Source organism: Adiantum capillus-veneris, chromosome 2 (assembly GCF_014529385.1).
Source record: "Adiantum capillus-veneris isolate H3 chromosome 2, ASM1452938v2, whole genome shotgun sequence".
NCBI lineage: Eukaryota > Viridiplantae > Streptophyta > Polypodiopsida > Polypodiales > Pteridaceae > Adiantum > Adiantum capillus-veneris.
In genome coordinates this window covers 132,015,398-132,040,524 of record NC_140932.1, presented here as the reverse complement: position 1 = coordinate 132,040,524, position 25,127 = coordinate 132,015,398, and the positions used below count along the sequence as shown (strand labels likewise).

The window sequence follows — 25,127 nt, the reverse complement described above, 5'->3', positions numbered from 1 at the left end:
ATCAATATAATTCACTCACAATTGTGAGTTTTGCTAAAAAATAAAATAAAATAAAAATATAACTTAATGCCATTGAAACTACATCAAACAAGGTCGTCTAAAGTAGACGAGGGCATTGCCCAGAGAGAGAGAGAGAGAGAGAGAGAGAGAGAGAGAGAGAGAGAGAGAGAGAGAGAGAGAGAGAGAGAGAGAGCACACCCACGACAGTTGAGAACACCTTTTGCTCTGGGATGCTGCGCGAAAACAGTGCAAAAACCCCAACTCTCAATCTTAACGCCCACAAGCCCCAACCGAAATAGCACTGAGCGAAAACAATGCAGAAACTGCAACTCTCAGTCTTGACGCCCACAAGCCCCAACCGAAATAGCATGTCTTCCACCTTAAAAAAAAAACCCTCCATGGCAAATCGTCATTGGCCAAAGCTCCTATGGCCACGGGGACAAATTTCCTCCCCTTAGACACAGCCTTAACGGCAGTGCCAATAAACCAGAAGTGAAGAGTATTTTTTTTTTGGCGTAGGTGGTTAACTTTCTTGCGGTTCAGTGAGCCCAGCATAAACCTCTCAACAGACTTAAGTAGAACCCTCGCAGCTCAAGCAGGTCACAGCGAGAAAGAGGAAGCCGGCACACAAGCTCTGCGTTGTCCATCGCACGCTTCTTCAACTGCTCCAGGTACGGCTACTGCTCATCTCCTCTTTGACATTTTGTTATCGGGAACAATTTCTGTTGCGTCTTTGTATGGTGCTCTCAGACCCTGCTTTTCGTAGTGAGAAGATGTTGTTTCCCAGAGTCTATTCGTCGGAGTATGTAGTCGAAATATGTAGGTTGGAAGTAAACTCCGAGATAGAGCAAGCTCTACATGAAAAGTTAGATCCTGATGCAACAACACCACAAGGAGACATCTTCATGTCTGCCCATTCAGGAGTTTCCCATTTCATGCAACAGAGATGAAATTAGTTCCACAGAGCGCAGCCTATGTAATGATCATGGTGGAGACTGCCCTTGGGGATGGCAACAAAGTGTTATGCTTATCTGTTCAGCATGGTATGCGACAGATAAATATTGAGTGCTTGTGAGAGTGTTGTGTAGGTGTGAAACTCTGCAAAGCAAGATCTGCACAGCTATCTCATTAGGTATTTTTAGATTCACTAGGATTTGCTGTGAGGTATGCAATGCATTTGTTGAGTGGATTTATCATAGGGCTTCCCGGCTGCAAGACATGGTGCATGGAATGCATGCAGTAGTTCACTCTTGAGAGGGGGCCATGAGTTTATAGATGCTCTTAGCCGATTTGTCGAAGTCGTTACTTTCTTCTTGAGTGCTTGTTTCAAGTTTTATTCAAGTAACTTATTTTGCTTATGCCTTTTCTTAAAGTATTTTTAAGTTAATAATGGTTTGTTTCTCTAGTTTTGTTTAAGTGACAGAGTCTCCTTGTCCTAGCACCTGGCACAACTGGTATGAGTAGGGGGGCCATTGTTGCTTTTATAGGCCTCGAGGGGTGGCAAAATAGGAGAGGGGATTTGTGCTTTATTTGAGAGCAATAGTAGATGGGGGACCGGTTGAAATAGAGAGAGGAGAGAGAAAAAGATTGGCGGTAGCATTCTATAGAGAGGAGAGAGAGAGAGGTCGTTGATCATCTACCCTTTTCAGCCAGCAAGGGGAGAGGCCCTATTTAATTTTGCTTTATTAGTAAGTGGGTAGCCACTCACTTATTAAAATAAGTGTGAACTCGTTTAAAAACTCAGTAAAAACTTGTGAGTTAAAAACTAATGCTTATACAACACTCCTATAATAGACTTGGGCACCCCATGTCACAAACTGCTGACGTGTCAAGCCACCGAAGAACGGAGCCAACTTGCAGATATGGGCCGAGGGGCCTAACCCTAGAAGCGGCAGAAGAAGTTTTACCAACTCGCAAAGTTTTGACGAGTGGCCTATTTTTAAAGAGAAGGTCCCATCAACTTATGGGACCCCGTTCGATGGGCCCAAGTGACCGGTCATACTTGAGGTAGAGGTACCTGTTCATGGCGGTGCACCTCACGGTGTTGCTCACCTAGTAGGCTGGCATGAGGCGGGACCCCCCCCCCGTTTGGTGGGCGGTACGCGCAATTGCAGACAAGTTCATCACCTGATTCACCCTTTCCGTTGCACCTTTGACATGGTACTAGAGCCACGGCATGCTCTTGAATCGGATCGATGATTTGTGCGAGTTTTTGGTGTTGATTTTCTGCGATGAAAGAGATGGTTTGGTGTTTTTTCTATGTTTTTCACTCTTTTGGGACTGATTTTGGCTGTACTGGGCAGATGTTCTCTTCTACCTCGACTAGCCTTATTACATGCCTAAGTTCTCCAACACAATGGAGAAGAGTGATGACTCTGAAACAAGTTCAGCCCGTGATGACGAAGTACATCATGAGGATGAGACCGGCGGTGGTGAACCAACTGTCAACGAGGAGTGGGGAGATTGGTCCTAGTTCTACTCGGGTGTAGGTAATTAGCCAATCAAGATACCTACCCTTCCTACTTTTCCCTCCGATCGGCAATCGAATGGAGACAACTATGCCATTTGGAAAGCTTCCATGATGACGGTCTACGCGCTTGGAGGTTTTGTCTCGAGCAACTTTCACAAGCCAAAGGACCTTGCGGGAGCAAAGTTATGGGAGCGTATCAATGCTCTCTAAGCGCGGAACTACGTGTCGTCTCTCTCAGTTTGGTGCAATTCTTTCAGTTTGCTCTCGTGTGTTGTGGTAGATTCCTAACTTGGAGTGCCCAAGTTTGTTACAGTGGTATCAGAGCTCAATCAATTCTTCTCCTAAGAAGGATCCGATCTCTTTACTCACAACACATGTATTTAGTCGAATAATCCCTCCAGGAGGAAAGTGTGGCACTCGGCCACTCTGGTTTGGGAGAAAATAATGAAGATTCCAACGGACATCGTCCATCTTCGGAAGACTACGGGCCGTCTCTACCTATTGAGTATGAAAGGATGGAGATGGAGCGACAACAGCAGGTTGACGCTTGTGCCCAACAGATGCTTTAGTAATCCAAGGATCATAAATATGCGAAATTTTTGGCCAAGCACTCAAGACACGAACTGAAACTTCAAAACCGTTGAACTTTACTATATATATATATATATATATATATATATATATATATATATATATGTCACGACTCACGTGCACATCTAACCCTATGTGCATGTGGACAAGCTGAACCCACTTCTAGGGTTTAGGTAGCCTAGGAAGTGCTCTGGCACCCTTGTGAGCCTGTACGCAAGCCGTGCATGTCCAGGCACTTAGATTAGCTACATACCCTCTAATTGCACAAACCATCAGTATGCAGCATGAGCATGCTCCACCATAGGAACCCAATTTTGCAACTGCATGCGAAACACCTCTTATAAGTCATTTTAATTAATAAGTGAGTCGTGACTTATCATTTTCCTAAATCGTGGGGCTGATTTAGCCCTGCTCGACCCAGCATATTTCACCTATAAAGGGAGGCAGGGGGCGCCAATAGACAGCAGATGAAGCAGAGAAAGAGAGGCCCAACAGCTCCGGCAGGAGACCAACCTCCCTAGCGTTTTTTCTCAGCATGATCCAGCGTTTGCAGATCCCAGCCATCAGCGTTTTCTATTGGCAAGGATAGCTTTGCAGAATTCGATCTGATCCAGCTTCCCTCGTCGCAATCGGCCGTTCCATCGTAGTCAAGACGACAGTAGGAGATTTCAGCCCACAGATCCATCGGCGTTTTCAGTTTTCAGCCCATCGAACAACCAGCATTTTGCAGTTTTCAGCTGCATACGACATCCTCAGCAACATATCAACCCAACAGGCTCGCCGCACGACTCAGATCCCATCGGCAAGCCTAGCGTTTTCAGATTTCAGCAGTTCAGCCATTAGCATCGACCTTGACGTCGTCATCGTCATTGACATTGTCGACGACAAACCATAGCATCTAGAAGCATTGCACCAGACCTTGTGCAATCTAAAGCAAATACCATAGTCACAGGGGACGCCCTTTTTCGGGCTTCCTTCCGTCCCCACTTGCTGTCTCGCCTCTTTTTTACACTAAAAATCCATTTGAGCCCCGTCCCCCGTTCCTTGTCCCGGAATGCGTCCCTTGTGACTGTTGAAAATACTTCTCTAGCAATAGAGAGGGGGGCTCTTGGAGGGGGTTTGGACCCCATCTGGTGTTGACTCTTCTCTCTCTCTCTTTCTCTCTAGCACTCTCATGCATTTGCACTCACAATTTTCCACTCTGTTTTTGTCATTGCACATTCTCTCATTAAGTCAAGGAAGGCTCTCCCTTCCCGTTAGTAAAAGGAACCTTGAGCACTCACTGATCACTCATCTTGAGCCATACACCTTCATTCACTTCCGTTGCACATTACTATATATATATATATATATATATATATAGATAAAAAGATAAAGAGAGAGAGAGAGAGAGAGAGAGAGAGAGAGAGAGAGAGAGAGAGAGAGAGAGAGAGAGAGAGAGAGAGAGAGAGAGAGTTGACACGACATGACGGAGTTTCGTGCCCAAAAGCACTGGCCCGAAAGACTGGCGTCCCTTTCGACATTTCTTTATTATTGATCACATCAACACCCGAGGGTCCTCTGCTCTTAAGACTTTGTGTCGAGATGCTGTAACAAACTGTTGACGTGTCGACCTACTGAAGAACGGAGCTACCGGCTAAGGGACCTAAACCCTAGAAGAAGCAAAAGCACAACAGATTTTCGAAAATTGCGTAGTTGCTGATGATGTGACAGATTTTCGAAAAATATGTTGGCTGTTGACGTGGCAATTTGTACGGAATTCCGCGTTTTGCGTTGGTTGATGACGTGGCAGTTGTACGGATTTTCGTGTTTTACACTTGCAGCTTTTTTGGCATTGCTTTTGGACTAGAAGCTTTTAAGTTTGAAGGCTTTTCATGTAAAACTGCTTTTGGGGCCTAGGGCCTTTAAATATGAGGCAAGGGCTCATTCTTTACCTTGATTATGTAAGATCGATTTAGTGAAAGGAGCAAGGATAGCTATGCCATGTGGCCACATGTGATTGGCCTGCTAAATGAGGATGTAGAGAGAGAGAGAGAGAGAGAGAGAGAGAGAGAGAGAGAGAGAGAGAGAGAGAGAGAGAGAGAGAGAGAGAGAGAGAGAGAGGAAAGCAATGGCGTTTAAAAAAAGAGATTGAAAAAGAAGCAGCAAACGTAGCAACTTATAACACCGTTGTTTTACTCCTCGCCTAGTGGAGAGAGAGAGAGAGAGAGAGAGAGAGAGAGAGAGAGAGAGAGAGAGAGAGAGAGAGAGAGAGAGAGAGAGAGAGAGAGAGAGAGAGAGAGCGCAATTGACGCAAGAGCAGAGGTAATTATTTTTCCATGCTTTGCATACATGCTAACCCGCTATCATCTCCCTTCTTTCAATCTGCGCTGCTCCAAAACTGAGCAACCCCTCCTCTACGCAAAAAAAGAACCTTCGAAAACACCCTTTCCTACACAATAGGACTCAGCTTTGATGAAATCAATCTGGTCTTTTTATGTGCCGGAGTTTTACTAGTCGCAATGGCGGGATGCTGGTTGTTGAAGACGGAACCAGAGGAATGGTCCTGGGAGCACCAACAAGCGAATCGGGGCGTGCGCAATGCGTAGGCGCAGAAGCACCTCCATGCCATGGAGCTAGGCGGTCTCTGCTTCTTCTACCACAGCGGCTCCAAAGCTAAAGAAATCGTGGGCATTGCCCATGTCTGCAAAGCCTTCTAACCCCTTTGATGCCTCCGGAAAGCACGACATGGTCGACATTGAAGCTGTATTGAAGCTCTCAGAACCCCTTTCTCTTTCTCGTCTCAAGCAGGAAGATGGCTTACTCAACTTCATCATGTTTCATCAGCTGCGACTCTCTGTCATCCCCATTTCGACTGCCGAATGGAACCTCATCTGTGAGGTTGCAGGTGAGCTTGAACCCCCTCTCCGACTTGACGTGAATGGTGAGTCCAGGAGGGTTGTGAATGAGCAGGCTCTTAAACTTGGTAATGATGAATCTTCATCAAGAATGTGTCGAACAGATCAAAAAACCTCTTCGCCTCATCACAATGCCGATGTTAGCAGTAAGTTTAGTGATCATACTGCACAATGTGATGATAAAACAAAAGATGCGTCGTCTTCTCGGTCATTGAGACAGCCCAAAAAACACAAAACCCTAACCGATGCAACCAAGGTGAAGGTTAGTGGATCTGTTTCACCTTCAGAGGCATTGCAAACTTCGTCCATCAAACCACTTGATTTTGGATCGTGCCCTTCTGACAGCATCATGACCAAGGCAATAAAGTTTGTCCCTGATTCAAAGAGAGTTTACAATCGGCGAAGCAGGAAACAAGGTGAGGTGGAGCCTTTGCTCATCAATGCAGAGGTGAATGACAGCAGGGATATTGGCTGATGCGAGGAGAGTCTACAAAAGAAGGAGTAGGTAGCAAGCAAGGAGGATTAGCATTGCAAGACTCTTGCCGAATGGTCCACATTTTGTGGAGGGAATTTTTGAGAAATTGGTTTTTGTGGAAACTGTTATATGCCACAAGAAGGTAGAGAGCTGGCCTTTTTTCAAGGAAGTCCCTTGCCAAGAAGTATAAAAGTAGGGCATAGAAGGGAGTCTTTCCTTTTCTTTTGCTCTACCTTTTTTTGTTCAAAAGGGTGAGCGGGGGATGAAGGCATTGACAAGTTTCTCTGGGAACGGTGAATGGATTGAACAGGGGTGGTGGCTTATGATACTCTCTTTTCTCTTTGGCAGAAAGCCCACGTAGGTTTAAACCTTTAAAATGCATAGGGTGTCTCACATCTGCAATATTGTATTTGGCAACAATTTAGCTTGGTTGGCTCTTTGCCATAAGGTTGTATCATGTTACTGCAAATTCTATCCTTTGATTGGAAATTTGTCGATGTGCTAGATGTTGAGTAGAGTAAGCAGTCTTTACCTTGATTATCTAAGAGCGATTTTGGAAACCTTGAAAGGAGAGGCAGTCCAGCTGGTTGGTTTTCATTGGACAGAGAAGTTGAAAATGATGGTGCAGAAATAATAAGATTAAAAAAAAGTTCTGAAAGGCAGCGACAGCAGAGGGAGAAGAGAGGATTGCACGAGCATGGCCAAAAAGCTCCAGGCTTGCGGGATACACACAATAGGAGCAGGGTAGGGCCACAAAGCTCTACACTGTTTTTAGCAGAGGGAGAGGAGAGGATTGCACGAGCATGGCCAAAAAGCTCCAGGCTTGCGGGATACACACAATAGGATGCAAAGCCAGGGCCTCTCTCTGATGCAATCACATACGGGTGCAGCTTCTAGGCGGCTTTACGCTACACTGTTTTTAGCGGATGCAAAGTGAGGGTCTCTATCCAGATGGAATCACCTACACGTGCATCTTGAAGGCATGTGGCTCTATGCATGATGCTGATATGAGCTTAAAAATTCAATGTCGTGCTTGGCAATCCCTTGGTCGATATATATGCCAAATGTGGTGCACTTCAGAGAGCACAAAAGTGCTTGAGGAGTTTCTTGTCCGGATGTCATCTCTTGGAGTGCATTGATTGCGGGATACGCAACAAGAGCAGGGCCAAAAATCTACAAGGTTAGTGTGCGGGATGTCATCTTGTGGAACGCACTGATCGCAGGATATGCCCAGACAAGGCTAGGAAGCTATGGACTGTTTTCAGCTAGTGCGTAGCAAGGGCCTATCTCTAGACGCAATCACCTACGCGTGCATCTTAAAGCCATGCACATTGTGGCTCTACGCAAGATGCTGATATAGACACAAAAAAAAGCTCCAGGCTTGCGGGATACACACAATAGGAGCATGGCACGGCCAGAAAGCTCTACACTGTTTTTAGCGAACAGATGCAAAGCCAGGGCCTCTCTCCTACAACTCCTAATGCAATCTACAGCTTGGAGGCATGTGGCTTTACGCTACACTGTTTTTAGCGGATGCAAAGTGAGGGTCTCTATCCAGATGGAATCACCTACGCGTGCATCTTGAAGGCATGTGGCTCTATGCATGATGCTTATATGAGCTTAAAAATTCAATGTCGTGCTTGGCAATCCCTTGGTCGATATGTATGCCAAATGTGGTGCACTTCAGAGAGCACAAAAGTGCTTGAGGAGTTTCTTCTCCGGATGTCGTCTCTTGGAGTGCATTGATTGCAGGTTACGCAAGAGGAGCGGGGCCAAAAATCTACAAGGTTAGTGTGCGGGATGTCATCTTGTGGAATGCACTGATCGCAGGATATGACCAGACAAGGCTAGGAAGCTGTGGGCTGTTTTCAGCTGGTGCGTAGCAAGGGCCTATCTCCAGACGCAATCACCTATGCGTGCATCTTAAAGGCATGCACATTGTGGCTCTACGCAAGATGCTGATATAGACACAAAAAAAAAGCTCCAGGCTTGCGGGATACGCACAATAGGAGCAGGGCAAGGCCAGAAAGCTCTACATTGTTTTTAGCGAACAGATGCAAAGCCAGGGCCTCTCTCCTGCAGCTCCTGATGCAATCACATACGGGTGCAACTTGGAGGCATGTGGCTTTTTGCTACACTGTTTTTAGCGAATGCAAAGTGAGGGTCTCTATCCAGATGGAATCACCTAAGCGTGCATCTTGAAGGCATGTGGCTCTATGCATGATGCTGATATGAGCTTAAAAATTCAAAGCCGTGCTTGGCAATCCCTTGGTCGATATGTATGCCATGTGGTGCACTTCAGAGAGCACAAAAGTGCTTGAGGAGTTTCTCATCCGGATGTCGTCTCTTGGAATGCATTGATTGTGGGATACGCAACAGGAGCATGGCCAAAAATCTTCGCATGGCCAAAAATCTACAAGGTTATTGTGCGGGATGTCATCTTGTGGAACGCACTGATCGCAGGATATGCCCAGACAAGACTAGGAAGCTGTGGGCTGTTTTCAGCTGGTGCGTAGCAAGGGCCTATCTCCAGACGCATCACCTACGCGTGCATCTTAAAGGCATGCACATTGTGGCTCTACGCAAGATGCTGATATAGACACACAAAAAAAGGCTTGTGGGATACGCACAATAGGAGCACGGCAGGGCCAGAAAGCTCTACACTGTTCTTGTGGTACCAAGGGATCCCGAGTAGAACGTCACTCGCGTGCCCTGAACACCCCTGTCATTGCAAACGAAGTTTGCCAATGCTCGGTGTAATGGCAACATCCCATCCGGGTGCCAGTCGAACTACCTCCGCCTATGGCGTCAGTCTGTCGGGCGTACTTCCAAATCGAGCCGCCAATTCCAAGTGAAAAGAAGTTGGCCTTGGCTCCTTCAAAAGGGCTTCCTGATCCTTCACTTTGCCCCAAAAGCGGCAAAGTTTGTACTTTCATTCATTAGATTCGGTGCAGATCCCACGCCATGTGGTACCAGTTCTGCTTTTCTATCTGCCTTTTCTGCCACATTCCTCAGCTGCTCTCGAACTCTCAGACCTGTCGTCGTCTTTATCATTCTGTTCTTTCTGTGCCTTTTATGGGCACTTCGCGGAGATATGTCCATGTTCCCCGCATCCAAAGCACTTCCCCTCTCTGATGAAGCGAGCTCTCTCCTCAGGAGTAAGCTTGGGTTGTGCATCCTTTTTCTCTGGGTTGCTCTTTTTCTTTCTGCTTTCATTCCGAGAAGTCTGTTTGGCTCGTTGTGTCATGGCCTTATCTGTGGGGTAGGTCAAATTGCCAGAGTGAATGGCAAAGCCCCGCTTCGCATGACTCATCAACTCTTGAATAGAAGCTGACTTCTGTTCCAAGCAGTGATCTCGGATCTCTGTAGGTAGACCCAACGTAAACCGCTCAATCTGTTCTCTGAACGAGATCTTCTTGAATGAAGAGGCGGGTAGAAAAGAGCTCCAGAATCTTTCACAATAAGCATTGATTGTGTCTTTCTTGGTCATCCGAAGATGGTTCCAAGCAGCTCGTATATCTCGTTCATATTCTTGCGTCAACCAAGAAGAAAATAAAAAGCTTTTCAAATTTCAGCCATTTAACTGGCGCACTCTTGTTTAAAAGAAGCGTGGACCACCAAGTACGAGCATTCCCCTTAAGGTAAGAGGTAGCTCTACGAATCTTGGAGTGCTCTGAATAGCGTCCTCCCGCGAAAGCGATGTCAAACTGCTGCATAAAAGACAAAGCCTTCGAAGCATCTGAGTATCCTGAAAAGTATCAAACTTGATCGAGTGGCCACCTTCCTTAAACTCTCGGACTTTCTTGCTTTTATCTTCGAGAAAGTCATACTGGTTGGCTTTGTAAAAATTCTTCTTGTTCGCATAAAACGTTCCGTCATCGGAATGTGAGCTATCTATAGACGAGTCCTCAGTAGAACTGTCAGTCTTTGGGCGAGATGTAGCCTTCTTTGCCTTTTTCTTGCCCTTTCCGAAGCTTTGTTTCTTGCTTCGCTTTTTACCTTTTTTGTCTTCTTCGCTCGAATCTGAGGAGCTAGAAGAACTATCAGAAGAAGAAGAAGAAGAAGAAGAATTGGGTACTCCTTCAAATCGAACACGTTTCTTCTGTTTCTTTGCCTTGTCAAAAGTCGACTGACGACCCAAATATCCCGGGAAGTCAGTGCCTTTCTTCTGCTTTTTGCCGTGCTTTTTTGTCCTTCTTTTGCACGTCGAAAAGCTGAGCAATCCGTGCATCAACCACGTTCTCCAGTTCCTTCTCCGTATATTTTCTTGGAGGCAGAAGGTTTCTTGAGAACGGGTTTCGGTAGTGGTGTTGTGGTTCTCTGCCACTCCATCTGTACCTCTTCCAAAGAGGTCTGGTTCATATATTTCGCCATCTTCGAGTCCTTGGCAAAATTGAGCATCATCTTTGTCGCATCGCCAATCAATTGACGACGCTCCATCTCTTGCTGCTCCGCCTGAGTAGGCCTTGGCAGGCCATACTCTGTTTGAATCTTCGTTGTGATCCCAGCCCGCATCTCCAGATGCAGAGGGAGTCGACTGATCATTGCCGCGGAAAAAAACATTCGGGGATCGGATTTCCCGTAGAAGAGACATCGGCCGTGCTCTGATACCACTGTAACAGACTTGGACACTCCAAGTCAAGAATCGACCGCGACAACACCAAATAACCACTTCAAAACAATTCACAGATCACAATACTGGCCCGGCGGATTTCCGTGCCTAGAGATATTGGCCCCAAAGACTGGCGCCCCTTTCGGTATTTCTTTTTGTATTAATCAATCATCAAAGTACAAGAGAGCGGTTAGGGTTTCACTCTCAAACTCTGCGTCTAGATGCCCTGAGAAGTGAGGCCCTCACCACTAATTTAAAGATTACAAGGGATGCCCAAAAGCAGAGCCCCAAAAGCTTTTAAAATAAAAAGCATCAGTTCTCTCTCTCTCTTAGAGAGTCTTTTCTCTTTTCTTATAAAAAAAAAGCAAGATTCGCGTCGCTCATCATTTTCCAAATTTTTTTTTTCAGCCTCCGCGATTTTCAGAAATTAGGGTTTTTGGCAGAAATTAGGGTTTGCAGGAATTTTAGGGTTTTTGGCAAAAATTAGGGTTTTTGCTGTCTGCCACGTCATCACTGTGTGACATACCCCCCTCTTGAAAGCATTGTAATCGACCGCGATTACGCCTGCAAAACCGACAAAAGCCATAAACCGTCTTAGCAGACACTGATTGTTAGTACCTACGTACTAGGGACACATATCTAGCACATGTACCAAATCGACAGTCACATCACACGACATCACATGACATCACCAGACATCACAGGACATCACATGACATTCAACATTCATTCGGATCTTAGACCATGATTTATCGGCAATGTAGCTAGCAATCACATCTAGGTCCAATCGGGACCTCACCGATGTCCGATTGACTAACCCCTATTGCAACCATGTCTATTCGAGATCAATCAGACCAAAATGCTGCAGTCATTTCGTCTATCAGTTCCTGCACTCACAAGAAGTCAAGAACAAATCAGTATCATTATCAGGAATTCCATTTCATAAAGTCATCCAACAGAATACTGTCAACTCTCAGTATCCCTGAAGCTCAAAGAGACATCAGTGACTTTAGTATCAAAATCAAGGCATCTGTTGACAAGGGAGCGGAGTGACTCCCCTCTTGTGCATCCCACTGCACCAGATCTCCTGCCAAGCTGAATTTTGGGTTCCGTTTGGAGTAGACTATGCTAAACCAAAACATCGAGGGAAAGTTTCACAATCCGAGGAGTATCTGCTAGGTCCTCCTCCTCCATCCACTTCGCATCAAATGTAGGAAAGTTCTTGAACTTAACCAAGAACCCGCCTTCGGACTTTACCTTTCTTCGTATCGTTATGTGCCAAAATCTGTTCAGGAACAAGGACTTCCTTATTTTCTTCCACTTCGGGTTGCTCATCAGGCTCCCCATCGTCAGGCACATCACCCTTAACAAGTTTCAAGAGACTCACATGCAATGCATTGTGAATCCTCCAAGTATCTGGCAGTTTCAATCGGAAGGAGACATCATGTATCTTGTCAGTGATTTGGAAAGGTCCGTAGTATCGCATACTAAGCTTTGGAAAAAGCCTCTCCTTTCCCTTTTTCTTTCGTAGGCGTGCCTTCTCAAAACGTAAGAGCACCCAATCATCCTCCTCCAATTTCAAATCGTGACGATGGCGATCCGCTGCCTTTTTCTGTCGTTCTTGAGACTCCTGCAAAGTCTCGCGAACCTTGGCAAAATCCGTATCCAAATCTCGCGAATATTCATCCGCTTCAAATTTCTAATCTTTCGTGCTCAGGAAGGATGGAACCTTCGCAGCACTCTCAACAATCTCACATGGCGTCTTCCCCGTCGAAGAGTGTTCGTGTTATTGTAGGCAAATTCCACCCAAGGTAAGTTCTTCTCGCATTGAGTCTTCTAATCCGAGATACAAGACTTCAATAAATCTAAAATCACTGAATTGGCAATCTCAGATTGCCCGTCAGTCTGTTAGTGGAACGATGACGAGAACTGCAACTGCGTGCCAATGTTCTCCCCAATTGCCTTCCAAAACAAACTCATAAATCTGGGGTCTCTGTCGGAGACAATCGTCTCAGACGTGCCATGTAATCGGAAAATCATCGTGATCATTCTGTGTTCTTGGGAGATCAAAAATGAAATCCATTGCAATACTTTCCCAGGGGTGGGTGGGTATGGGTAAAGGCTGTAACAATCCCTTTGCCTTATGCCTGTCAAACTTGACCTTCTGGCATACCAAGCAACTGCGCACAAACTCTTCCACATCCTTTTTGAGTCTCGGCCCAAAGAAGTATCTCTCTACCGCCTTCAACGGCAGATGCAAAGCGAGGACTCCTCTCCAGGTGCAATCATATACGCGTGCATCTCAAAGCATGTGGCTGTATGCAAGATACTGATACGGGCATAAAAATTCTTGCTGATATTGTTACTCAGGGGCTGTTGAAAAAGGGTATCGTGCTTGACAATGCCTTGGTTGACATGTTTGCTAAATGTGGTGCCCTTAAGGGATACGCACAACAAGAGCAGGGCTAGAAATCTCTAGGCTGATGCAAAGTGAGGGCCTTTGTCCATATGAAATGTAACAGACTTGGACACTCCAAGTCAAGAATCAACCGCGACAGCACCAAATAACCACTTCAAAGCAATTCACAGATCACACGGCGGAGTTCCGTGCCTAGAGATATTGGCCCCAAAGACTGGCGTCCCTTTCGGTATTTCTTTTTGTATTAATCAATCATCAAAGTACAAGAGAGCAGTTAGGGTTTCACTCTCAGACTCTGCGTCCAGATGCCCTGAGAAGTGAGGTCCTCACCACTAATTTAAAGATTACAAGGGATGCCCAAAAGCAGAGCCCCAAAAGCTTTTAAAATAAAAAGCATCAGTTCTCTCTCTCTCTTAGAGAGTCTTTTCTCTTTTTTTTATAAAAAAAAGCAAGATTCGCGTCGCTCATCATTTTCCAAATTTTTTTTTTCAGCCTCCTTGATTTCCGGAAATTAGGGTTTCTGGCAGAAATTAGGGTTTCCAAGAATTTTAGGGTTTTTGGCAGAAATTAGGATTTCTGCTGTCCGCCACGTCATCACTTTGTGACATGAAATCACCTACTTGTGCATCTTGAAGGCATGTGGCTCTATGCAGGATGCCGATATGGGCTTCAAGATTCACTCTATATTGTTAGTCTCCAGTTGTTGCAAAAAAATGTTATACCTCACAATGCCTTGGTCGATATGTACGCCAAATCTGGTGTACTTTGGGGAGCACACAAAGTGCTCGAGGACATTCCTGTTTGGAATGTCGTCTCATGGAATGCAATGATTACGGGATATGCGCAACGAAAGCATGTTGAAGGCATGTGGATCTACGCAAGATGATGATATGTGCATAAAAATGCACATTGATATTGTTAGTTAGGGAAAGTTGAAAAAAATATCGTTCTTGGCATTGCCTTGGTTGATATGTATGCCAAATTTGGTGCACTTCAAAAAGCACAGAAAGTGCTTGAGGAGCTCTCTGTTTGGAACATCCTCTCTTGGACTGTATGGATTGTGGGATATGCACAACAGGACCATGTCAAAAATCTTTATGCTGTTTTTAGCCGATGCAAATCGAGGGCCTCTCTCCTGATGCAATCACGCACATGTGCATCTTGAAAGCATGTGGCTCTATGCAATGTTGGTATGGACATAAAAATTCGCATTGATATTGTTAGTCCGGAGTCGTTGAAAAAGATGTCGTGTCTGGCAATGCCTTGATTGACATGTTTGATAGATGCGGCGCAATTTAGAGAGCACCAGAACTTCTCGAAAAGCTTCCCATCCAGAGCTAGAATGCACCAATTGCAAGATTTGCCCCACAGGGACAGTTTCTGGCTGATGCGAAATGATCCTTATTGTAGGATTTTTTCCACAATGGCGACGCCAGAAACCTCTAGGCTGTTTTCAGCAGATGTGAATTGAGGGCTCTTGGAGAAAGATGTCGTGCTTGGCCGTGTTTTGGTTGATATGTATGCCAGATGAGGTGCCTTAAAGACTGTGACTTTGTGTATGTGTATGTGTATGTGAGCTTATAAACGGACAATCCGGCATATTCAACCGGACATAAAAAGTAATGTAGGTAATGGTAGGCATGATAGAAAAACTGAATGTGACAGTCAACAGTTGGCATAAGTTGCGGAAGGGATGGCGATGACACAACACATACTGGTGGGAAGGTGATGCAACAATGCAAGGGAATTCTAGCAACCGATCCACTCAACATTGTGCTTCAATGCAGACGACCAATAGCAAAGGTATACTTATATTTCGTGTTTTGATTTCCTCTATGTGATCTCAAAATTTCTTAGATTACATCCTGTATACAATAAAGCAATGAATTTATATCATTTTTATTGAAAAGATTTCATATGAAGGTGGCAAAGACTTGTTATGTCCAACAAAGGGACATACGGACAATACACCAACATGTGGCAACGTGGAATGACACATGGCTTTATAGAACATCGGTAATGAGTTCTTCTTTGTATAATTATAATATTTTTACAATAAAAAGTCGCTCTGACACTGGAGGAGAAGCATAAGTCCCCCTTCAACACTGGAGGGGAAAAAAGTGGCGGGGGAAGGGCACGTTCCCTACGGTATCTTTATAAATGTGGAGAACGGTGCCTACTCCACACCATACGTACGTATGGTTTTTTCTTCTTTTTACGGGCACAAGCATCGGAAATGCACAAAATGCATCTCATTTTGTTTTTATCATAGTGGAGAAATGTTAACATCCAATAATCTTTTCATGCGAAATCTCATTTGTGATGCGAGGTTATAGAGTTTTTGGCGGAAGCTTCAAGGAGAGATGCTATGGAGCCATCATTACGAGCTATGCCATACGGTAAAATCCACACCACTATCACTTTTTTACTTCTTACCATTTACCATATACACAGTGAAGCAATCAAGGCAAACTAGTTAGCATGCTTCCTGGAGAAGGTGCAGAGTCTGGAGTACCGGCTTGTACTATGTTGATGCAATATAAAGAAATACCGAAAGGGGTGCTAAGGTTTGGGGCCAACACTCTCTGGGGTGGAATTTCGCCACTCCGTGTCGCGTGTCGTCTCTCTCTCTCTCTCTCTCTTAGTTCAATTGTTATTGAAGTGCTAAAAGTCTGTTCAGTTCTTTTCTATTGGCACGTGGTGCCCGTCTTGTGACAGTGGTATCGGAGCATCAGGCGTGTGCTTTTCTGAAAGCATACCACTCCTACCAAGAAGCAGACAGAGCAAGATTGCACTTTCAAAAGTTCGTTGGAAATTTTAGCTTCGTGCTCCGACCTCTGACTTATTAGGCACTCCCATCCTTACTTCATCGCATATCGGGGGCGCTACCGTCCTCACCGCTCATGTCTTACAGCGCATAAGCCATTAAGATCACTTGCAAGAGAAGGATCGAAGATTTGTTTCGAGCTGCTGTTTTTCTCAGAGGTAGTGCCATGCAGACGATGATAGCTACCAAGCAACATACTCCAAGTACTTGGCAAGCTTTCAAGAAAATTTTGCCCGAAGTTATATGGTTTATGACATCTTCCTTCGGAGTGCAACTTCTGGTAGAGTGGGGTATCTTGAAATGCTTGCCATGGAAACCCTAACAGATTATAACTTGAATTTCTCGACATGTCTCAGTAGATGTCTCTTCTCGAGTTGATAACCTTGGAGGTTCGGTGCGATTGTGATCGTGGGACTACCATCGCCGCCAAAGAAACACTGTTTGTCCAAGAGCTGATAGACCATGCTGGGCTTGGCTACGACCTTATGGAATGAACCTAACCCTAATTTTTGGTGCAAGTTTCAGGATGGAAAGTCAGTCGACTTTTCGAGCTCGACTAATGTCGAGATTGCTTTTTAAGTTTGAAATCTGTTTGAGAACTTGTTTGGTGATCCTGTTAAGATTGGTGATTATACTCCCTCATACTCATGGCCCGGACCCTTGTGGTTATCTGCGGGGGGAGTATTGAATGATTGAAAAGTGCTGTTTTTACTCATGGCTTGGATCCTTGTGGTTATTTACCGGGGGAGTATTGTTGTTGTTACTCATGGCCCGGACCTGCATGGTTATTTACGGGGGGAAGTATTAATAATTTTGAGCAGTGGTTACTCTCAGCACCTCCAAACGACGCAGGCTGCGGTCTGGGGGGCGTTTGGTTGTAAAAGGCCTCTATATCTTATGACTCGGATCTTTTTAGGTTATTTGCGGGAGGAGTGATAAGAGAGTCGTTGAACAGTTCATGGCCCGGACATAGATGGTTATTTGCGGGGGGAGTGTTCATCGGCGTCTTTATGTTTCTATGTCTTGTAACATGCATATGTGAGCATTTGTGTTGCATTGTGATGTGCATACCATTGAATATTTCTAACTGGATGAGATTGTCTAGGTATGTAATTTTAGTGCATCAAGACACCCGTGGAAGATCAGTACGGTCTGGGTGTAATGGCTAATTTTACTACGCCGGAATATCAAGAGTTCCGATCTGGACGAAAAGAGAAGCTAACTCCTTGATCAAAAGAGCTGAAAGGAGAAGCTAACTCCTTCATCAAAAGAGCCGAAACGAGAAGCTAACTCCTTAACAAAAAGAGCAAATTGATTGTCCCTCGGAAATGTGCCTCGGGATTTTTTTTGGACTAACTTGAGTTGTTTTGCAGATATGCTTATGATATAATCGCGATGATTACTCTCTTTCAAGAAGGGGAGATGTAACAAACTGCTGACGTGTCGATCTACTGAAGAACGGAGCTACCGGCCGAGGGGCCTAAACCCTAGAAGAAGCAGAAGCAACAACAAATTTTTGAAAATTGCGTAGCTGCTAATGATGTGGCAGATTTTCGAAAAATACGATGGTTGCTGACGTGGCAAGCTGTACAGAATTCCGCATTTTGCGCTGGTTGATGACTTGGCAGTTGTTCGGATTTTTGTGATTTACGCTGACAGCTTTTTTGGCATTGCTTTTGGACCAAAAGCTTTTAAGTTTGAAGGCTTTTCATGTAAAACTGCTTTTGGGGCCTAGGGCCTTTAAATATGAGGCTAGGGCTCATTCTTTAGCATGCTTTCTGGAGAAGGTGCAGAGTTTGGAGTACTGGCTTGTACTATGTTGATGCAATATAAAGAATTATGAAAAGGGGCGCCAAGGTTTGGGGCCAACACTCTCTAGGGTGGAATTCCGCCACTCTTGTCGCGTGTCGTCTCTCTCTCTCTCTCTCTCTCTCTCTCTCTCTCTCAGTTCAGTTGTTATTGAAGTGCTAAAAGTCTGTTCAGTCAGTTCTTTTCTATTCGCACATGGTGCCCGTCTTGTGATAGATGCTCTGCAGAGTAAGGCCCCAGGGGCTGTAACAAACTTGGACACCCCAAGTCTAGAATCTATCGTGCCACGAGAGAGAGATTCACTTAAAGCACCTCATGGAATCAAATCACAGTTAAATTGAGTCGACACGGCCCGACGTGGTTCCGTGCCAAGAGAGATTGGCCCCAAAGACTGGCGTCCCTTCTGGTATTTCTTTTTGTATCAATCTTTGAGCAAAGTACAACTTGCAAGGGTTCTCCGCTCTTAGACTCTACGTCTAGATGCTCTGAAGAGTGAGCCCCAAGGGCTCTTTTATACTTACAAGGGATGCCTAAAAGCAGTGCTTCAAAAACTGTTACTCAAAAGCAGAAAGCCCAAAAGCTGTCAGTGCAATTCTCAGAAATCCGTACAGTTGTGCCACGTCAACACTGTCAACGCAATTTATGAAAATCCGTACGTTCTGCCATGTCAGCAGCAAGGGCTATTTTCGGCGTCCGTACAACTAGCCATACACAATTTTTAATCCCTTTGTGTCCCTTTGGCTCCTCGACAATTGCCCACAAGTTGGGAACCACTTATTATTAGTTGGTTATGTCATGTCAGCAGTTTGTGACATACCCCTCTCTTGAAAGAATGGTAATCGCCCTCGATTACGCTTGCCAAACAGACAGAGGCCATAAACATGTTCAGTAGACATTGACTCGTAAGTACCAATGGACTAGACAAGACACATCTAGCACTTGTACAAAGATGACAGTCACATCACATCCAAATCAAATCAATCACATAACAGACCATGACTGCCAGCAACGGATTTTTAAACCACATCTAGACCCATCCTGGACTTCACTGATGTCGGATTAACTAATCCTTATTGTGATCATGTCTATAGAGATTTTTCAAGACCGAAATGGTGTTGTCATTTCGTCTTTCAGGTCATGCACTCAAACAAATCACATGAGAGAGTACACATCATTCAGGTTCAATATCGAGATTTCTCATTTTCATCATTCATAAAGTCATACAACAGAATACTGTCATTAGAATAGTGAAATCCAAAGGAAAATCAGTGACTCTATTCCATCCAGGTAATCTGTGACAAAGGAGCGGAGTGACTCCTGAAAGCGTGAAGCAGAAGGTACCGGTAGGTGTGCGTCGCGATGTACTGCAGGATTGGGGCAAGAAGCAAGAGGCGGAGTGCAGCAGAGAGGAAGCGCTAGGGATCGAAATAGGGAGAGAGAGAGAGCTCACGTTTTTGGGAAAAACTCAATAAGTGAGTTTTCGGTTTTCCCACTTTTATTATAAGTGACTTTAAAAAAATGTGTCCATGTTTATATTACAAAAAGGGGTTATTTAGGCCTTTAACCCAACAACCTCCCACTTAAAGGCATAAATGACGCCTTTAAGTTAACCAACTCCCACCAGCTGTATGCAATGCTCATGTTGAGCCTTAGCAAGACTCTTGGTGAGAACATCTGCAGGGTTATCTTGTGTATGGATCTTAGTCAAGGTGACTAGATCATCCTCCAATACTTGTCGTGTGAAGTGGTACCGCACATCTATGTGTTTGGTACGCGCATGAAACAGGGCATTTTTGGCTAAATAGACAGCACTCTGGCTATCACAACCCAACACGGGTGTATGAGCAGTTCTTTTGCACGTCTATCCAACCAAATGGCCTCTTTTGAAGCCTTGTGGTTGAAATATATTCAGCCTCAGTAGTACTCAATGCCACAATTTTCTGTAACCTAGAACACCAAGAGACTGCACCACCAACAATGGCGAATACATATCCACTGGTAGATTTCTTGGTATCCATGTCACCTGCCATGTCTGCATCACAATATCCCTGCAACTTTAAGTCACTTTTGCCATAACAGATACACTTTGATTGTGTACCTTTCAAATATCTCAGAATGCATGTGACAGCTTCCCAATGCGCTTTGCCAAGATTCGACATGTATCGACTAACAACTCCCACTGCATAAGCAATGTCGGGACGAGTGGCAACCATAGCATACATAAGAGAACCACAAGCTGATGCATAAGGGATTCCCTTCATTGCTTTCAATGCCACCTCATCCTTTGAGCAATCTGCTTTGCTAAGCTGTGTATGGAGGTAAAGGTACTCCAAGAGGCTTAGCATCAACCATATTAAACCTGTCAAGTACTTTTGCAATGTACCTTTCTTGAGATAAAAACAACAATTTTAGCTTTCTATCTCTTTTAATACGCATGCCCAAAATATGTTCTGCATCACCTAAATCCTTCATAGCAAATGTTGAATTTAGCTTACGTTTCACAGCATCAAGACTAGTCTTATGTTTCCCGGCAAGCAGTACGGCATCAACATAGAGAACAAGTATGATGGGACTACCATCTTCATCCCTTTTCGTATACAAACAATGATCTTCATGGCTGCGTTTAAAGCCTTGAGACAACATAAAAGTGTCAAACTTCTTATACCACTGTCGTGATGATTGTCTCAAACCATACAGAGCCCTTTTCAGTTTGCATACAAGTTCCTCGCGTGTAGGAACTACAAAACCTTCAGGCTGTTTCATGTATATGTCCTCTTCAATGTCACCATATAAAAATGCTGTCTTTACATCCATTGTTTCAATTCCAAATCAAGCACCACAACGAGAGCAAAAAAGGACACGTAAAGTTGTAAGCTTTACAATAGGAGAAAAGATTTCTCGAAAATCAATTCCTTCTTTCTGTGCATATCCTTTTGCAACCAATCTTGCCTTGTACTTGGGTTTTTCATCCACAATCTTAATCTTGTATACCCATTTGTTAGGAAGAGCCTTTCTCCCTTTAGGCAATGACACAAGATCCCAAGTATCATTTGCATACAAGGATTTCATTTCCTCTTGCATCGCAAGCTCCCACTTACTGCTTGACTCACATGATTTAGCCTCTTTATATGTAAGAAGTGCACCCTCATTTGTCAACATTACATGATCCAAAGAGGGGTTAAATCTCTGCGGTTGCCTTTTCAAACGAGTTGACCTACGTACCCAATGATCTACATTCTCAGGCAACGGTTCTACATCATAAGGCAACTCATTTTCAGCTCTATCATGTTGCTGAAAATCATTTTCAGCTAATTCAGGTTGCTGTCCATCCTCATTAGGAGCATCAAAATCATGCCCTAACTCTTTTGGCTCGAGGTTAACCGGCTGATTATCAATTTCAGCTTGCGGTAATGCATCATGAGGCTCTTTTTCAACATGAATGGGTTGCACGGAAGGCTGAAATCTGTCTGTTTTCTTGTCGGCATCAGATTCTGTAGCATTCTTAAGCAATTTTGCCTCATTGAACACTACATCTCGGTTGCGTATTACCTTTCTAAACTGTGGTAACCACACTATATAGCCCATTTCACCTTCTTCCCCATAACCTAAGAAGACTTCTTCAATGGACTTCATATCAAGCTTTGTTCTCAAGTCATTGCGTACATGAACAAAAGCTTCGCAGCGAAATACTCTCAAATGATCATAAGAGGCAGGTTTGCCAGACCAAATCTCCTCTGGAATGTCATTTTTCAGCCACACTATTAGAAGACGGATTATAAGGGGCTGTGAACTCTTTTTAATCCCATTTTCATCACAAAAACGCTGAAATTCAGCAGATACATACTCTCCTCCATTATCAGATGTGAGACATTTAAGCTTAGTACTCTTTTGCGTAGTGACAAAAGCATGAAACTTCTTAAAAGCATTAAAAGTCTCACTCTTACTTTTCAACAAATGCACCCATTCTTTCCTAGTATAGTGATCAATGAATGTAACAAAATACAATGCACCACCATAAGACTTAACAGGCATAGTGCATACATCGGAGTGAATAAGATCAAGAGGATTAGCTTTGCGAGAGACACCAGAGTAATAAGAAGATTTTTTTTGCTTTCCATAAAGACAATCGTTACAAAAATCCAAGTTTTTGCCTTTTACATCAACCCTCTTCAGAGAGGAAAGCACATCAATACCCTTTTGGCTCATATGGCCAAGTCTCTTATGCTATAAGTCCGTGTGTGAAGCAACTTCAGCAACAACAAGAAACTTGCCAGGCAAAGCTTTGCATCGAAGATAGTACAAAGTACCTCTTTTAGACCCTTTTGCAACAAGCATAGAGCCCTTAAGCAACTTCCATGAACCCCTAGCAAAGATGGTAGTATAACCATGTGCATCTAACTGGCCAACAGATAGCAAACTTTTCTTAATGCCTGGTACAAACCTGACATCATTCAACACAAGCTCTTGACCATTGTTAAGAGCCAAACGCATAGTACCCATTCCCTCAATATTGTAAGCAAAATTATCACCAAGGTACACCTTGCCATAATTGCCTGCAACATATGTAGCAAAACACTCCAAAGATGGAGTCACATGGAATGAAGCACCAAAATCCACTATCCAGGACTGGGATAGGCCATCATTAGCACTGAGCAATGCATCAATGACATCTTTCTTTGAGATAAGCATGTCTTCTGCATTAGCTATCACCAAATCTGAGGGGCATGAAGCCGCAACCAAGATTTCCTCAACGTCTGACAACTCCTCATCCGTGGAGGAATCCTGCTGATTTTTCCCCTTTCTTCTCATCTTTCTTCTTCTTATCTTGCGTTTCCTTCTTCCTTTCCTGCTCTTTCTTGATATATCTGCAATCGGGTTTCTTGTGACCCTTTCTGCCACATTGATAACAAGTGACATCCTTATCCTTTGTCTTGCTCTTACTTCTATTTTGAGTCCTGTTGCCCGCATCACGCTTTTGATTTCTACCTTTTGCGTTGTAGGCAGAACTGCCACCTTCCCCACTAGACTTACTTGGGAAACCTTGGGATGTTGTGGTATTTAGTCAATACTATGCTGATGGTTATATTGTCTTGTGGGTGACTACCATGGGTCTATACCTTGCACTTTCTTTTATGGGTGAATCTGGGCTTATCCTGGATTCATCTAGGTATATAAAGGTTTCCCAAGTATATGGTAATGTCATAAGCAAGAAAATAGCTTTCAGCTTATCATCGAATTGCTGAAGCCCACCGTCCTGCAACTGACTCAATACACTTGTAAAAGCACTCAAATGCTCAGAAGCTGACTTCGAGTCATCAAGTTGCATATTCACCAGCTTCCGCATCACATACACCTGGTTCACAGATGTGGTGTTTTCATAATTGGACTTTAGCTTTTGCCATATTGCATAAGCAGAGCCCAAACGCTTGATGTCCGTCAAAATGTCATCATTGATAGCCATTTTGATGTAGGCCATAGCCTTTTTATTCAACCTGGTCCACTCTTCGTCAGACAAACCTGGCGGCTTATTCTCTTCCAATGCATCTTCACAATCCTTTAAGAAAAGGATACCTTGTATGCATTCTTGCGAGAGGTCGAAGCCTTGACCATCGAACCGTTTGATTTCCATCAAACTTTTAGTGTCAAATGCGAAAGAGGAAGAAGCCATTTTAATTCAACCACAAGTGTGTATACAAAGAGATGCAATAGGCTGAAAATTTCAGCAAATAGGAGCAACCACAAGACTTCGCATACGATAGACCACAATTTCTTTACATGAAACTGTCCAAATCTGAAATTTCAGCTGAAAAGTGCAATTTCAAGCACCTGTACTCAGCTTTTCACTCAATTTGTTGCGACAAACATCAATACATGTGATCCCACAACTTTGGTACACCTGCGTATTGCTGTTTTGACCTGTTATAACCTGTAAATCACTTGTTTTGACCTAAAAACAGCCTGTTTTGGCAGTTTTGGTGACCTTTTCGACCCCGGAAGGAAGGGGCTTCGCGACGGAAGCGAAATTGAACGCGTGAGAGCAATTTTAACTCGTTGTCCAACAGACTGCGCAGGGTTGTTTTGAAATCCTAGGGCTCTGATACCAGTTGAAAGTACGAAGCAGAAGGTACCAGTAGGTGCGCGTCGCGATGTAGTACAGGATTGGGGCAAGAAGCAGGAGGCGGAGTGTAGCAGAGAGGAAGCACTAGGGATCGAAGCAGGGAGAGAGAGAGAGCTCATGTTTTTGGGGAAAACTCAATAAGTGAGTTTTGGGTTTTTCCACTTTTATTATAAGTGACGTTAAAAAAATGTATCCAGGTTCAATATGAATCTAGACAAAGTATAAAAATGTACAAAAAGGGGTTATTTAGGCCTTTAACCCAACAACTCCCCTCTTGTACGGTCCCGTCTGCACCAGATTCAACCCTGTCGATCCACGGGATCTTTTGGAGAAGACGCCGCTAAACCGAAAGCCTCAAGGTAAAGTTCCAAAATTTGAGGAATATTTTCTAGGTCCTCCTCCTCCATCCACTTCGCATCCAATGCCAGATAGTTCTTAAATTTCATTAAGAACCGCCTAATCACTTTACCTTTCACTTTTCTTTCCTTATGTGCCAAAATCTGATCCACGGGATCTTTTGGAGTAGACACAGCTAAACCGAAAGCCTCAAGGTAAAGTTCCAAAATCTGAGGAGTATCTGCTAGGTCCTCCTCCTCCATCCACTTCGCATCCAATGCCAGATAGTTCTTAAATTTCACTAAGAACCGCCTAATCACTTTACCTTTCACTTTTCTTTCCTTATGTGCCAAAATTTGTTCTAGAACGAGTATCTCCTTTGTCACGTGCACATCTAACCCTATGTGTACGTGGACAAGCTACTTCATGACAGGGGTTTAGTTAGCCTAGCTTAGGAAGTGTTCTGGCACTTTTGTGAGTCTGTTCGCAAATCGTGCATGTTCAGACACTTAGAGTAGATGCATATCCTCTGGTTGCACACAGCATGATCATCAGATTTCTATCAGATTCCAT

At 44.2% G+C, this 25,127-nt stretch overlaps 1 protein-coding gene and 1 pseudogene across 5 annotated transcripts in view; both read left to right on the top strand.

Moving 5' to 3' along the window:
* Positions 1-513: 513 nt before the first annotated feature.
* The window catches only part of LOC147463648 (uncharacterized), a 66,386-nt gene continuing 41,772 nt past the window's right edge, over positions 514-25,127 (top strand). The window contains exons 1-4 of one of the 5 annotated variants that reach the window (XM_086489927.1): positions 514-671; positions 15,137-15,267; positions 15,388-15,480; positions 15,801-15,863. The gene's annotated coding sequence lies outside the window, so the exon portion shown is untranslated. Of the gene's footprint in view, positions 672-15,129; positions 15,268-15,374; positions 15,481-15,800; positions 15,864-25,127 lie in introns of all 5 variants that reach the window. The other 4 variants (XM_086489917.1, XM_086489922.1, XM_086489933.1 and 1 more) reach the window with 4 other exon arrangements.
* Positions 5,183-6,467, top strand: LOC147463649 (uncharacterized; annotated as a pseudogene).